The sequence below is a fragment of the Enhydra lutris genome, unplaced genomic scaffold, assembly GCF_002288905.1.
Source record: "Enhydra lutris kenyoni isolate GAN:26980312 unplaced genomic scaffold, ASM228890v2 scaffoldscaffold33, whole genome shotgun sequence".
Lineage (NCBI taxonomy): Eukaryota > Metazoa > Chordata > Mammalia > Carnivora > Mustelidae > Enhydra > Enhydra lutris.
Genome location: NW_019154117.1, coordinates 22,364,291 through 22,374,825, shown reverse-complemented (window position 1 = coordinate 22,374,825; position 10,535 = coordinate 22,364,291).

Sequence of the window (10,535 nt, the reverse complement as noted above, 5' to 3'; positions counted from 1 at the left end):
TTTGTTTTATTCCTACTTAGCTGGAGTGGGTGTTCCTGGATACGCATTTACAGATGAAGAAGTTGAGGCCTGGAGAGGAGGTGACCTTCCTGAGGTTCAGTTATGGCTGATAAAACTATCTTGAACACCTACCATCCGCAGGACTCGGAATATGAATATTACCCTCCAGATGCCTCCAGGTAGGTGGGGAACAGAGCGAGCAAATGCTGTAACTTGTGCTCTGCTTTTTGGCTTGGGGGAAAAAAAAAAGTTCACATTGCTTTCAAAGTTCAAGTCAGGACAAATAGTAGAAAATCTGCCCCCCCCCCCATGATTTCCATCCCAAGATATGTTCTAGAACCTCAAATTTGCTTTCCTAGTCAGGGTGGTGGCAGGAAGCAGCCCACTCAAGTTGGGTTGTTTGAAAAGCGTTTAACAAAGGGACTGCTTACGGAGATGCAGCTAGGGTCAGTTAAAGCATCAAGGGGAAGCATCCTGTTTCCAGTAACTGATAGGAAAAATAGCCTTAGGAAGAGTGACATAGATAGCCCTTGTTGGCCCAAAGGAGGAAACCAAGAGATAAATGACCTCCCCTCCCTTCCTCTTGCCTTCTGATCTTCTGCTAGTGACCAAACCCCACTCTCCACACCTAAGTGGAAGACAGAATTAGGGAGTCTGTTGAGCTGGCTCATGCATACCCATCTCCCAGGCATAGAGCAGGGAAGAGAGAGGTGGAAAGTTATCTGATGGGGCAAAGGAAAGATACCCCAAGCACTTCTGCTCTCAAGTCCTTAAAATAATCCTCCTGTGCTTGCTTCCAGGGTAGAACTCAGAGATGCCCCTTTGAGCTGAATTTCACCTCATTGTTGTTGTTTTGGCTTCTGGAGAATGGTCCAGAGCTTCTCACGTGTTACTAATGGGCAACCCTGAGGCTGAACACCGATCAGGTATTAGGTCCTACCTGTCTACTGCAGGAACTGCTTTATTAACTAAGGCACATGGTGCCCTGGGAACTGGAAGAGACCGTTGGTGAACGGCTTCCTGCATGTGTTACCTAGGGACCCAAGCCCAGATCACCCTCATACTGAGGACAACTCATACTGTCTAGTAAACGGTGGCTGTGGAAAAACTCCTATATGCAGCTGCCCATGACACAGGAGAAAGATACGATGGAGTAGGGAAAACTTACTCTTAATGCACACAGGCACTTCCCAGGGAAGCAAATCAGCTAATAGGATGAGAGGTTGGGCAGATATTCCCATAAAAGCTGCCTTACAAATCTGACCTATCTCATTAAGAAGAGGTGAAATATGTACCTCTTCTCTTCCAGAAGAGTCCGTGATACTGATTCAATTTTGGGAATTCAGATAGATGCATGGCAGAGGTGCTTGGGTGGCTCAGTTGGTTAAGTGTCTGTCTTCAGCTCAGGTCATGACCCCAGGGTCCTGGGGTAGAGCCCCTTGTTGGGCTCCCTGCTCAGTGGGGAGTCTGCTTCTCCCTTTCCCTCTGCCCCTTACCCTGCCATGTTCTCTCTCTTTCTCCCTCAAATAAATAAATATAATATTTAAAACAAAAAACACATAGATACATCGGAGAGCTCCACAGACCAAATCATAGCTAATCCCCTAAGTAGCCTTTTACATGCTCTGCTGGAGATAATGGCTGTGTATTTGCTTCACATCTTCATAATTAAACAGGGTCACCTGACAGGCCCAAAACAAAGTTTACACAATGACAAAATGATTTCTGTTATCTCAGTAGATGCAGTAAAAAGCATCTGACAAAATTCAGCATCTCTTCATTATCAAAATACTCCCCAAACTAGGAATACAAAATTCTCAACCCGACAAAGATCATTTATGGAGCCCCACAGCTAACATCCCACTTAGCTTTAGACTGAATGTCTCCCCTATGATGAGGAATAAGCAAAGATGGGTGCTTTCCCCACTTCCATTCAACGCTCTACCAGAGGTTGTAGTCAGCGTAGTTAGACAAGAAAAAAAGAGGCATTCAGATTGGAAAGGAATGCATAAAACTATAATTCCAGATTACATTATTTTGTAACATAGAAAATTCTAAAGAATGCACGGTGGAACTATTAAAGTTAATAAATGGGGTCAGCAAGGTCAAAGGCTGTAAGATCAACATACAAAAACCAATTGTATTTCTATATATTAGCAATAAACAATCTGAAAATGAGAGTAAAATTTATAATAACATTGAAAAGAGCAAAATAATTAGGGGAAATTTTAATAAAATAAGCATAGAACTTGTACTCTGAAAACTATAAAACATTATTTAAAAATGAAGGACCTAAATAAAGAGACAGGCAGCTCCTTTTCATGGTATGGAAGATGTAATATTTTTAAGATGGCAATACTCCCCAAATTGATTTACAAATTCAGTGCAATCTCCATCAAAATGGCTTCTTTACAGCTGGCTTCTTTACAGAAATTGACGCATCGATCCTAAAATTCTTATGGAAATTTAAATGATATAGAAACAAAATTTTTTTTTTTTAGAAACAATCTTGAAAAAGAACAAAGTTGGAGGACTCACAGTTTTCAGTTACAATACATGCTATACCTGTATATTTATAAAGAACAATGTGGTACTGGCATAAGGATACACATCCAGACAAATGGGCTAGATCTGACGGTCTAGGAATAAATCCATACATTCACGGGAAACTGATTTTCAACAAGGTTGCCAGGAAAATGCAATGTGGAAAGAATCATCTTTTCAACAGATGATGGCATGAAAACCAGATATCCGCATGAATAAGAATGAAGTTGAACCCCTACCTAAACTGTAGACAAAATTTAATCAAAATGGATCAAAGACTTAAATGTTAGAGCTAAAACTCCAAAGCTGTTAGAAGGAAACATAAGTATAAATCTTTGTGAACTTGGAATAGGCAATGATTTCTTAGATCTGACACCAAAAACACAAGACATAAAAGGAAAAAAAGTGACAAGTTAGGCTTCATCACAATTAAAAACTTTATGCTGGAAAAGGCACCATTAGGGAAGTGAAAAGACAACCCACAGAACGATGGAAAATTTTTGCAGGTCACCTATCTGATAGGGACTTGTATTTAGAATATATAAAGGAAACTACAACTTAATAATAAGACAAGTAATCCAGTGAAAAAATGAACAGGGGCACCTGGGTGGCTCAGTCAGTCAAACGTCTGCCTTCGGCTCAAATCATGATCTCAGGGTCTTGGTATCAAGTCCTGTGTTGGGCTCCCCACTCAGCAGGCAGCCTGGGTTTTCTTCTCCCTCTGTGGCTCCCCCTGCTTTTGCTCTCTTGCTCGCTTTCTCTCAAATAAATAAATAAATAAATAATATTTTAAAAAGTGGACAAAACTCTTAACAGACCTTTCTGAAGAAGATATATGAATGGGAGATAAATACATGAAAATATGTTCAACATCATTAGCCATGAAGGAAATGCAAATTAAAATGACCATAGATACCACTTCATGCCCACTAGGATGACTAGACTCAACAAGACTGACACCCTGCCCACCTCTGCTTGAATCTCAGCGTGGCTCTGGGTTTGTCACAACAGCGAGGGCCAGAAGACTTGGGTCATCTGGAAGCAGCTCTTCAGGCAAGAAAGCCCTGGCACACATGCCACTGGCCTCAGAAAGAGTGTCCAAAAGGAGGCACCTAAGAGAAGCCTGAGGGCACCGTCACACTGTATTTCCAGCACCCTCCTGGTTTCCCACAGCAACCTTCTCAAACTTTCTGGCCTCTTCTCAGATCTCAGGTTGCCCTCCACCCACAGCCTGCTTTGTAGTCCGCAGAAGACTGAATTCCATTGCCCATCTGCGGAGACAGAAGAAACCTCTGCTTCCTCCCACCCTTCCATTAAGATGTAGGTGCTGAAAGGTTTTGGTCTCAGGACACTTTCACTCTTAGAAATTAGGGAGGACTCCAAAGAACTTCTGTGTATAGGCATGATATCTATTGGTATTAACCATATTAAAGATTACCATTGAGAAATGTAAAAATATTTATTAATTTGTTTAAAAATGAAAATAATAAACCCATTACACACTAATATAAATAAACTATTTTTAAAAAATTATCTATATTTTCTAAAACTATAATTACTAATGAGAAGCGTGGCATTATTTTACATTTTTGCGAACATCTTTCATGTCTGACTTAACAGACATGAATATTTAATAGGATACCTACTTCTGCGGTTGATCAATGTTGTTCTTGTTTGGCATAAATGAAGAAAATATGGCCTCTCATGGACATGCATTAGAAATGATGAGTGTGGGGCGCCTGGGTGGCTCAGTCAGTTAAGCGTCTGCCTTCGGCTCAGGTCATGATCCCAGAGTCCTGGGATGAAGCCCTGCATTGGGCTCCCTGCTCAGCTGGAAGCCTGCTGCTCCCTCTTCCACTCTCCTTGCTTGTGTTCCCTCTCTCAGTGTCTCTCTCTGCCAAATAAATAAAATCTTAAAAAGAAAGAAAGAAAGAAAGAAATGGTGAGTGAGGGGCTCCTGGTTGGCTCAGGTGAATAACCAACTTTTGATTTCGGTTCAGGTTGTGATCTTGGGGCCCTGGGATTGAGCCCCGTGTCGGGCTCATCCCAGAGTCTGCTTGGGGACTCTCTCCCTCTCCCTGTGCCCCTCCCCCTGCTTCCTCTCTCTCTCTTAAATGGATAAATACATCTTAAAAAAATAAAATAAAAAGATGGTGGGTGGGGTGGAAGTGGGGCTATTTTACAAGTCTTTTAAGAGAGTTGCCATTTGGGGCACCTGGGTAGCTCAATGGGTTAAGCTTTTGCCTTTGGCTCAGGTCATGATCTCAGGGGCCTGGGATCGAGCCCCGCACTGGGCTCTGCTCAGCAGGGAGCCTGCTTCCCCCGCCCTCCCTCTCTGCCTGCCTCTCTGCTACTTGTGATCTCTGTCTGTCAAATAAATAAAATAAAATCTTCTTTAAAAAAAGAGAGTTGGGGGCGCCTGGGTGGCTCAGTGGGTTAAGCCGCTGCCTTCGGCTCAGGTCGTGGTCTCAGGGTCCTGGGATCGAGCCCCGCATCAGGCTCCGCCCCGCCCCACAGCGTTGCTCCGCCTCAGCCCGCGCCCCGCCCCGCCCCACAGCGTTGCTCCGCCTCAGCCCGCGCCCCGCCCCGCGCACGCGCTCCCCGCGGTTCCCTGGCAGTGGCGGGGAAGTGGAGCCAGTCGGCGGCAGGAGCAAGCAAGTCTCTACCGCGCCGCTCCACCTGCTGGTCTCCGCCTACTGTCCTCCTACCCCAGGCCCCAGCAGGGGAGCCTCGCCCTCGTCCTCCTCCACCAATGGAGGTAGCTTTTTTTTTTTTTTAACTGTAGAAAGAATAAGCAGAAAATAAATTCACACTTTCCACACCGTGCAGCATAAACATCTGTCCTTTAAAAAAAAAAAAATCATTTTATTTGGTTTTCGTCATAATAAGTGTAAACATCCGTTCTTAAAATGATGCCTCCTCCAGTATAGACAGGTGGGTATGAATACTTTGTGCAATTGGGATCATGCTGTAGACAGCCTATCGTAACCTGGCGTTTTGTTACAAGAGTAGGAGGCGGACATCTTTTGGTGTCGTATATAGATTGGGCCATAGTGGCACAAGTCGTGGCTCTATGGCTCTGCTATTTAATCTGGCTTCTGTCCTCTGGTAAATTACTTAAAGAGAAGGACTATCCCTTTGAAGGGCCCATTTGCTTTAGAACAGTATGTTGATTATGTGTCATTTAAAATATTTTATTAAAAGCACCTTTAACGACATTCTGCCCAACCTCCCTTGTTACCCAAGTTCATATTACTGTGTCCTGGAAAACAATGAAGCTGACATAAATCACTTACCTAATGAGTATTTCAATTAGCCCTGCACTAACTTTGTTTTATTCCTACTTAGCTGGAGTGGGTGTTCCTGGATACGCATTTACAGATGAAGAAGTTGAGGCCTGGAGAGGAGGTGACCTTCCTGAGGTTCAGTTATGGCTGATAAAACTATCTTGAACACCTACCATCCGCAGGACTCGGAATATGAATATTACCCTCCAGATGCCTCCAGGTAGGTGGGGAACAGAGCGAGCAAATGCTGTAACTTGTGCTCTGCTTTTTGGCTTGGGGGAAAAAAAAAAGTTCACATTGCTTTCAAAGTTCAAGTCAGGACAAATAGTAGAAAATCTGCCCCCCCCCCCCATGATTTCCATCCCAAGATATGTTCTAGAACCTCAAATTTGCTTTCCTAGTCAGGGTGGTGGCAGGAAGCAGCCCACTCAAGTTGGGTTGTTTGAAAAGCGTTTAACAAAGGGACTGCTTACGGAGATGCAGCTAGGGTCAGTTAAAGCATCAAGGGGAAGCATCCTGTTTCCAGTAACTGATAGGAAAAATAGCCTTAGGAAGAGTGACATAGATAGCCCTTGTTGGCCCAAAGGAGGAAACCAAGAGATAAATGACCTCCCCTCCCTTCCTCTTGCCTTCTGATCTTCTGCTAGTGACCAAACCCCACTCTCCACACCTAAGTGGAAGACAGAATTAGGGAGTCTGTTGAGCTGGCTCATGCATACCCATCTCCCAGGCATAGAGCAGGGAAGAGAGAGGTGGAAAGTTATCTGATGGGGCAAAGGAAAGATACCCCAAGCACTTCTGCTCTCAAGTCCTTAAAATAATCCTCCTGTGCTTGCTTCCAGGGTAGAACTCAGAGATGCCCCTTTGAGCTGAATTTCACCTCATTGTTGTTGTTTTGGCTTCTGGAGAATGGTCCAGAGCTTCTCACGTGTTACTAATGGGCAACCCTGAGGCTGAACACCGATCAGGTATTAGGTCCTACCTGTCTACTGCAGGAACTGCTTTATTAACTAAGGCACATGGTGCCCTGGGAACTGGAAGAGACCGTTGGTGAACGGCTTCCTGCATGTGTTACCTAGGGACCCAAGCCCAGATCACCCTCATACTGAGGACAACTCATACTGTCTAGTAAACGGTGGCTGTGGAAAAACTCCTATATGCAGCTGCCCATGACACAGGAGAAAGATACGATGGAGTAGGGAAAACTTACTCTTAATGCACACAGGCACTTCCCAGGGAAGCAAATCAGCTAATAGGATGAGAGGTTGGGCAGATATTCCCATAAAAGCTGCCTTACAAATCTGACCTATCTCATTAAGAAGAGGTGAAATATGTACCTCTTCTCTTCCAGAAGAGTCCGTGATACTGATTCAATTTTGGGAATTCAGATAGATGCATGGCAGAGGTGCTTGGGTGGCTCAGTTGGTTAAGTGTCTGTCTTCAGCTCAGGTCATGACCCCAGGGTCCTGGGGTAGAGCCCCTTGTTGGGCTCCCTGCTCAGTGGGGAGTCTGCTTCTCCCTTTCCCTCTGCCCCTTACCCTGCCATGTTCTCTCTCTTTCTCCCTCAAATAAATAAATATAATATTTAAAACAAAAAACACATAGATACATCGGAGAGCTCCACAGACCAAATCATAGCTAATCCCCTAAGTAGCCTTTTACATGCTCTGCTGGAGATAATGGCTGTGTATTTGCTTCACATCTTCATAATTAAACAGGGTCACCTGACAGGCCCAAAACAAAGTTTACACAATGACAAAATGATTTCTGTTATCTCAGTAGATGCAGTAAAAAGCATCTGACAAAATTCAGCATCTCTTCATTATCAAAATACTCCCCAAACTAGGAATACAAAATTCTCAACCCGACAAAGATCATTTATGGAGCCCCACAGCTAACATCCCACTTAGCTTTAGACTGAATGTCTCCCCTATGATGAGGAATAAGCAAAGATGGGTGCTTTCCCCACTTCCATTCAACGCTCTACCAGAGGTTGTAGTCAGCGTAGTTAGACAAGAAAAAAAGAGGCATTCAGATTGGAAAGGAATGCATAAAACTATAATTCCAGATTACATTATTTTGTAACATAGAAAATTCTAAAGAATGCACGGTGGAACTATTAAAGTTAATAAATGGGGTCAGCAAGGTCAAAGGCTGTAAGATCAACATACAAAAACCAATTGTATTTCTATATATTAGCAATAAACAATCTGAAAATGAGAGTAAAATTTATAATAACATTGAAAAGAGCAAAATAATTAGGGGAAATTTTAATAAAATAAGCATAGAACTTGTACTCTGAAAACTATAAAACATTATTTAAAAATGAAGGACCTAAATAAAGAGACAGGCAGCTCCTTTTCATGGTATGGAAGATGTAATATTTTTAAGATGGCAATACTCCCCAAATTGATTTACAAATTCAGTGCAATCTCCATCAAAATGGCTTCTTTACAGCTGGCTTCTTTACAGAAATTGACGCATCGATCCTAAAATTCTTATGGAAATTTAAATGATATAGAAACAAAATTTTTTTTTTTTAGAAACAATCTTGAAAAAGAACAAAGTTGGAGGACTCACAGTTTTCAGTTACAATACATGCTATACCTGTATATTTATAAAGAACAATGTGGTACTGGCATAAGGATACACATCCAGACAAATGGGCTAGATCTGACGGTCTAGGAATAAATCCATACATTCACGGGAAACTGATTTTCAACAAGGTTGCCAGGAAAATGCAATGTGGAAAGAATCATCTTTTCAACAGATGATGGCATGAAAACCAGATATCCGCATGAATAAGAATGAAGTTGAACCCCTACCTAAACTGTAGACAAAATTTAATCAAAATGGATCAAAGACTTAAATGTTAGAGCTAAAACTCCAAAGCTGTTAGAAGGAAACATAAGTATAAATCTTTGTGAACTTGGAATAGGCAATGATTTCTTAGATCTGACACCAAAAACACAAGACATAAAAGGAAAAAAAGTGACAAGTTAGGCTTCATCACAATTAAAAACTTTATGCTGGAAAAGGCACCATTAGGGAAGTGAAAAGACAACCCACAGAACGATGGAAAATTTTTGCAGGTCACCTATCTGATAGGGACTTGTATTTAGAATATATAAAGGAAACTACAACTTAATAATAAGACAAGTAATCCAGTGAAAAAATGAACAGGGGCACCTGGGTGGCTCAGTCAGTCAAACGTCTGCCTTCGGCTCAAATCATGATCTCAGGGTCTTGGTATCAAGTCCTGTGTTGGGCTCCCCACTCAGCAGGCAGCCTGGGTTTTCTTCTCCCTCTGTGGCTCCCCCTGCTTTTGCTCTCTTGCTCGCTTTCTCTCAAATAAATAAATAAATAAATAATATTTTAAAAAGTGGACAAAACTCTTAACAGACCTTTCTGAAGAAGATATATGAATGGGAGATAAATACATGAAAATATGTTCAACATCATTAGCCATGAAGGAAATGCAAATTAAAATGACCATAGATACCACTTCATGCCCACTAGGATGACTAGACTCAACAAGACTGACACCCTGCCCACCTCTGCTTGAATCTCAGCGTGGCTCTGGGTTTGTCACAACAGCGAGGGCCAGAAGACTTGGGTCATCTGGAAGCAGCTCTTCAGGCAAGAAAGCCCTGGCACACATGCCACTGGCCTCAGAAAGAGTGTCCAAAAGGAGGCACCTAAGAGAAGCCTGAGGGCACCGTCACACTGTATTTCCAGCACCCTCCTGGTTTCCCACAGCAACCTTCTCAAACTTTCTGGCCTCTTCTCAGATCTCAGGTTGCCCTCCACCCACAGCCTGCTTTGTAGTCCGCAGAAGACTGAATTCCATTGCCCATCTGCGGAGACAGAAGAAACCTCTGCTTCCTCCCACCCTTCCATTAAGATGTAGGTGCTGAAAGGTTTTGGTCTCAGGACACTTTCACTCTTAGAAATTAGGGAGGACTCCAAAGAACTTCTGTGTATAGGCATGATATCTATTGGTATTAACCATATTAAAGATTACCATTGAGAAATGTAAAAATATTTATTAATTTGTTTAAAAATGAAAATAATAAACCCATTACACACTAATATAAATAAACTATTTTTAAAAAATTATCTATATTTTCTAAAACTATAATTACTAATGAGAAGCGTGGCATTATTTTACATTTTTGCGAACATCTTTCATGTCTGACTTAACAGACATGAATATTTAATAGGATACCTACTTCTGCGGTTGATCAATGTTGTTCTTGTTTGGCATAAATGAAGAAAATATGGCCTCTCATGGACATGCATTAGAAATGATGAGTGTGGGGCGCCTGGGTGGCTCAGTCAGTTAAGCGTCTGCCTTCGGCTCAGGTCATGATCCCAGAGTCCTGGGATGAAGCCCTGCATTGGGCTCCCTGCTCAGCTGGAAGCCTGCTGCTCCCTCTTCCACTCTCCTTGCTTGTGTTCCCTCTCTCAGTGTCTCTCTCTGCCAAATAAATAAAATCTTAAAAAGAAAGAAAGAAAGAAAGAAATGGTGAGTGAGGGGCTCCTGGTTGGCTCAGGTGAATAACCAACTTTTGATTTCGGTTCAGGTTGTGATCTTGGGGCCCTGGGATTGAGCCCCGTGTCGGGCTCATCCCAGAGTCTGCTTGGGGACTCTCTCCCTCTCCCTGTGCCCCTCCCCCTGCTTCCTCTCTCTCTCTTAAATGG